The sequence below is a fragment of the Balaenoptera physalus genome, assembly GCF_965194825.1.
Source record: "Balaenoptera physalus genome assembly, chromosome: 3".
In the NCBI taxonomy this organism is placed as follows: Eukaryota; Metazoa; Chordata; class Mammalia; order Artiodactyla; family Balaenopteridae; genus Balaenoptera; species Balaenoptera physalus.
In genome coordinates this window covers 128,008,502-128,014,501 of record NC_138890.1, presented here as the reverse complement: position 1 = coordinate 128,014,501, position 6,000 = coordinate 128,008,502, and positions in this window count along the sequence as shown.

The window sequence follows — 6,000 nt, the reverse complement described above, 5'->3', positions numbered from 1 at the left end:
ACCTGTTCTGATCTTTAAATCTATGTGACCCCTCAAGTTGCCCAGAAAAACATAAGTCTATCTATGATGGACCTTGAGAACTTAGGGGGTCATAATTTGTATTTGGAGGCTTTCCATGACTGAGACTATTTGGAAGTCTAAAATGGTTCCTGTCAGGGTAATTAACTGACAAGTTCTCACTGAGGCTGATTCATCAATAAGCAATGTCACACAATAAGCAAAACATGGGCAAGTGTTGTGTAACCTACGCTAATGCATCTCTATGGTTCCGTTGCCCTGTTTTGTACTGACAATGCACCCACATCAAAATGCCACTTAAAAAATGCTCTCAAGATTTCCATATGTTTAAAGCAGAAATTAATTTTCTTCACTGCAGCAGGTTCCTCATTGTAATAGCAGCTTTGTCTTGGAAGGCATCCACGTGAAGGTGGAAGTCAGACAGAGTGGCGAGAGAGAGTGGAAACTTTCAGAAAGACGAGCCTCAGAAGTCTGGATGAGTCGGCTGAACTTGGACTTTAGTCGGCTGTGCCGCTGAGCCTGGATTCCTGCACCACCAAGGATCTGCTTGGTCAGATTTCCCTCAGGGCTGACTTGTGTCATCTGGAGCATCTTATGGAAACAGCCAGCTGGAAACAAGTCCTTTTGAAATGTCTGTTTAATTGTTAATCAATAGGAGAAGCAGCTCTGAGAAAGCAGAATAGGAAGTATTAACTCCTGTGCCTTTCCTGTGGGTTCGAAACAGCGCTAGTGTCTCCTGGGGGCTCAGGTCCAAAGAGGTGGTGCTGATGCAAGAGAAGGAAATGAGAAAGGCCATGGTACTGGGGGCAGAATCCATCTGATACTGAGGGCTTCTGTGCTAACAAAGAATTTATTAACATGGTTTCTGAATCTCAGGATGGAGAGATGGATGGAGTTGCATATGCATTTGTATGGTGTTCCTTAGCACTCCCCCTCTCCCCTATTTGAACCGTCATCTTCTAGTGAATAGGAGATGGTCAAGGATTGTAGGAAGGGGTAGAGCCAGCTCTGTGATGCTCTTCTAGGCACTTTGAGATTGTAGAAAATTGTCTGGTTGACTCTCTGTCTAGCTTTCTATCCTCCTGTCCCTGTCTGTTTCCCTCATCTTGTCTTCATTTTCTTTAATATAAAATCTTTGTTTTCTACCCTATCTATGAAAACCTTAAAAATTTTAAACCTATGAATAGCATCATAGGTCCTTAATACTTGAGGATATTTACAGAGGATTAAGTGAAGTGTTTCCTCACTTTCATTATCAGTGATATAAGTATTTTTTTGAAATGGGTGTGCTGAGGAATGAAAGGATGGTAGAGGTTAAATGATTGTGGTTTTATGGCCTCAAGAGCCTCCAGGGCAACATGAACAAAAAGAGCTCTAGAAAATGCGTGAGTGCCAGAAGAGGGAACAAATGCAGTTCTGCGGGAGAACAAAGTAAAGATGTGGCTGAGGACCTGGGTAGGCTTCATGGAAGAGGTGGGCAAGAACTTGGGCTTGTAAACTGGAAACTTGGGGGGATGACCTTCTGTGATAGGTCATCCTTTGTTATAAGGTGACTTCTTCTTATGGCAATGAGGTAGAATAGAGAATATAAAGCCATAATAAATGCCCTTTCATCCAGGATCCATACCATACAAAAATCAAACAAATAATAATCCCCCTCCCCCCAAGGAACTCCTCAAAACATTTTTTTCTTCCTATACTGTTTAACCATATAACTAATGTTCATAATATGTTACCTTAAGGCCTAATAAGATCCTACAGGGACCTCAGAATCAAAGGAAGTTTAAAACATGTTAAAACAGTTTGCCAATATAATGTAATCCTACTCTTATTCACTGACTGTTAATCATGGTTGAATATGAGGTGGGTATATGGATGGAAACCTTCCCAAACATTCTTGGTAAATGGACTTTTCTAAAATACAGCATGGATGGACTCTAATATGAGGAGTTTTATACTTCAAAAGATTGTGCCTCTTGAAGCCTGATTCTAGGAAAAGCTGTAAAAAAGGTTATCTTCATTGTCTTTCTACTTCATTAAGTCATTCACTTAATATGCATTAGTTCTATGCAAAGTGCGAGGAAGTACAAAAGGCAAATAAGACAAAATCCTTTTTAGAAGGAAGCTGAGGGAAGGCAGATGGGAAAGTAAATATTGATGTACATGTTATATTCAATCTATAAAATTCAGTGAGAATAAAGAGAAATGAGAAAACACAAATAATATTAAAGGGTAGGCTAAATTTGTGGGTTTTTATAGTTGAAATATAGTTGACTTATTATATTAGTATCAGGTATGTAACATGGTGATTCGATATTTTTGTACATTATTCACCATACAAAAGTCTTATAATATTATTGACTATATTCCCTGTGCTGTACATTACATCCCTGTGACTTGTTTATTTTATAACTAGTAGTTTGTACTTCTTAATTCCCTTCATGTATTTTGCCCATTCCCCCACCCTCCCTACCCTCTGGCAGCTACTAGTTTGCTCTCTGCTGTGAGTCTCTTTCTGTTTTATTGTATTTATTTTGTGTTACAGATTTCAAATATAAGTGAAAACATACAGTATTTGTCTTTATTTGTCTGACTCATTTCACTTATTATAATAATTTCTAGGTCCATCCATGTTGTAGCAAATGGCAACATTTCATTCTTTATTATGGCTGAATAATACTCCACTGTGTGTATATCCCACATCTTCTTTAGCCATTCTTCTGTTGATGGACTCTTAGGTTGCTTCTATATCTTGGCAATTTTAAATAATACTGCAATGAACATTGGGGTGCATATATCTTTTCAAATTAGTGTTTTTATTTTCTTTGGAAGAATAACCAGAAGTGAAATTCCTGGATCATATGGTTGTTCTATTTTTAGTTTTTGAGAAAGCTCCATTCTATTTTCCATAGTGGTTGCACCAATTTACATTTCCACTAAAAGTGCATTTGGGTCCCTTTCTCCACATCCTCACTAGCATTTGTTATTTGCTGTCTTTTTGATGGTAGCCATACTGACAGTTGTGAGGTGATATCTCACTGTGGTTTTGATTTGCATTTCCCTGATGACTGATGATACTGAGTATATTTTCATGCACCTGTTGGCCATCTGTATGTCTTCTTTGGAAAAAATGTCTATTCAGTTTCTCTGTCCATTTTTAATCAAATTATTTTTTCTTTTGTTATTGGGTCGTATGAGTTCTTGATATACTTTGATATTAACTCATTATCAGACATACCATTTGCAGATATCTCCTTTCATTCATTTTCATTTTGTTGATGGTTTCCTTTGCTGTGCAAAAGCTTTTTAGTTTGATATAGTGCCATTTGTTTATTTTTGTTTTTATTGCCCTTGTCTGAGGAGATAGGTCTAAAAAAAATGTTGCTAAGACTGATGTCAAAGAATGTATGCCTACCTTTTCTTCTAGCAGTTTTTATAATTTCAGGTCTTACATTTAAGTCTAATCCATTTTGAGTTTATTTTTGTATATGATGTGAGAGAATGATCTAGGTTCATTTTTTTACATGTAGCTGTTCAGTTTTCCCAACACAACTTATTGAAGAGACTATCTTTTCCCCATTGTATATTCTTGTCTCCTTTGTCATAGGTTAATTGATCATATGTGCATAGGTTTATTTCTGGGCTTTCTATTCTATTCCATTGATCTATGTGTCTGTTTTTGAGCCAGTACCAGATTGTTTTGGTTATTATAGCTTTGTAGTATAGTTTGAATTCAGGGAGCCTGATACCTTCAGCTTTGTTCTTCATTCTCAAAATTGCTTTGGCTATTTCGGATCTTTTTTGGTTCCATGCAAATTGTAGGAAATATGTTCTAATTCTGTGAAAAATGCCATTGCTATTTTGATAGGGGCTGGATTGAATCTGTAGATTATTTTGGACAGTGTGAACATTTTAACAATATTAATTCTTCCAAACCATGCGCAGGATATATCTTTTCTTTTATTTGTGTCATCTTTAATTTCTTTCATTGACGTCTTATAGTTTTCAGAGTTCAGGTCTTTTATTACCTCCTTAGTTAAATTTATTTCTAGGTATTTTGTTCTTTTTGATGCAATTGTAAATGGAATTTTTTCTTAATTTCTCTTTTTGATAGTTTGTTATTAGTGTAGAGAAGTGCAGTAGATTTATATATATTAATTTTGTATCCTGCACTTTTACTGAATTTATTTTAATAATTTTTTTTTTTTAGTGGAGACGTTAGGGTTTTCTCTAAATAGTACCATGTCATGTGCAAATAATGACAGTTTTACTTCTTCCCTTCCAATTTGGATTCCTTTTATTTCTTTTTCTTGTCTGATTGCTGTGGCTAGGACTTCTATGTTAACTAAAAATGGCCAGAGGGGGCATCTTTTTCTTATTCCTGACCTTAGAGGAAAAGCTTTTAGCTTTTCACTGTTGAGTATGTTGTTAGCTGTAGGTTCATCATATGTAGCCTTTATTATGTTGAGGTATGTTCCCTCTGTACTCACTTTGTTGAGAGTTTTTGTTTTTAATCATGAATGGATGTTGAATTTTGTTAAATGCTTTTTCCTGCATCTATTGAGATGACCATGTGATTTTTATCCTTCATTTTGTTAGTGTTGTGTATCGTGTGGATTGATTTGTTGATATCGAACCATCCTTGTATCCCTGGGATAAATCCCTCTTGATCATGATGTATGATCTTTTTGATGTATTATTGAAATTGATTTGCTAATATCTTGTTGAAAAATTTTACATTCATATTAATCAGAGGTATTGGCATATAATTTTCTCTTTTTTTGGAGTATCTGTCTCTGGTTTTGGTATCAGGGTGACGCTGGCCTTATAGAAAAATTTTGGAAGCATTCCTTCCTCTTCAAGTTTTTGGAATAGTTTGAAAGGGATAGTTATTAATTCTTCTTTAAATATTTGATAGAATTCTCCTGTGAAGCTGTCTGGTCCTCAACTTTTTTTGTTGTTGCTAGGATTTTTTGATTACTGACTCAATTTCATTACTAGTAATTGTTCTGTTCATATTTTCTATTTCTTCCTGATTTAGTCTTGGAATATTGTACATTTCTAGGAATTTACTCCTTTCTTCTGGGTTGTCCAATTTTTTGGCATATAACTGTCCATTTATGATTGTATTTCTGGATATTTGTTGTAACTTCTCCCCTTTCATTTCTAATTTTATTTATTTGGACGCTCTCTCTTTTTCTTGATGAGTTTGGCCAAAGGTTTCTCAATTTTGTTCATCTTTTTAAAGAACCAGCTCTTAGTTTCATTGACATTTTCTATTTTTTAAATCTTGATGTATTTTTTGCTCTTGTATTTATGATTTCCTTCTACTAACTCTGAGCTTTGTTTGGTTTTCCTTTTTAAATTCCTTGAGGTGTAAAATAAAGTTGTTTATTTGAGATTTTTCTTGTTTCTTAAGGTGGGCCTGTATCACTACAAACTTCCCTCTTAGAACTGCTTTTACTGTGTCTCATAGATTTTGGAAAGTTGTCTTTCTATTTTCACTTCTCTTGAGTTATTTTTGGATTTCCTCTGATTTCTTTGTTGACATTTTTTTTTAGTAACATGTTTAGTTGCCATGTGTTTGTGTTTTTTAGTAACATGTTGTTTAGTTGCAGTGTGTTTGTGTTTTTTCCAGTTTTCTTTCTGCAATTGATTTTTAGTTTCATACCACTGTGGTCAGAAAAGATGCTTGATGTGATTTCAATATTCTTAAATTTACTGAGACTTGTTTTATGGTCTAGCATGTGATCTATCCTGGAGAATGTTCCATGTTCACTTGAAAAAGAAATGTGTATTGCTACCCCTGCTTTCTTTTTGTTTCCATTTCCACGGAGCAACTCTTTCTATCCCTTCACTTTCAGTTTCCATTTGGCTTTAGTTCTGAAGTGAGTCTCTTGTAGGCAGCATATAGATGGGTTTTGTTTTGTTTTGTTTTTAAAATCTATTCAATGACGCTATGTATTTTGAATGGGTTATTTA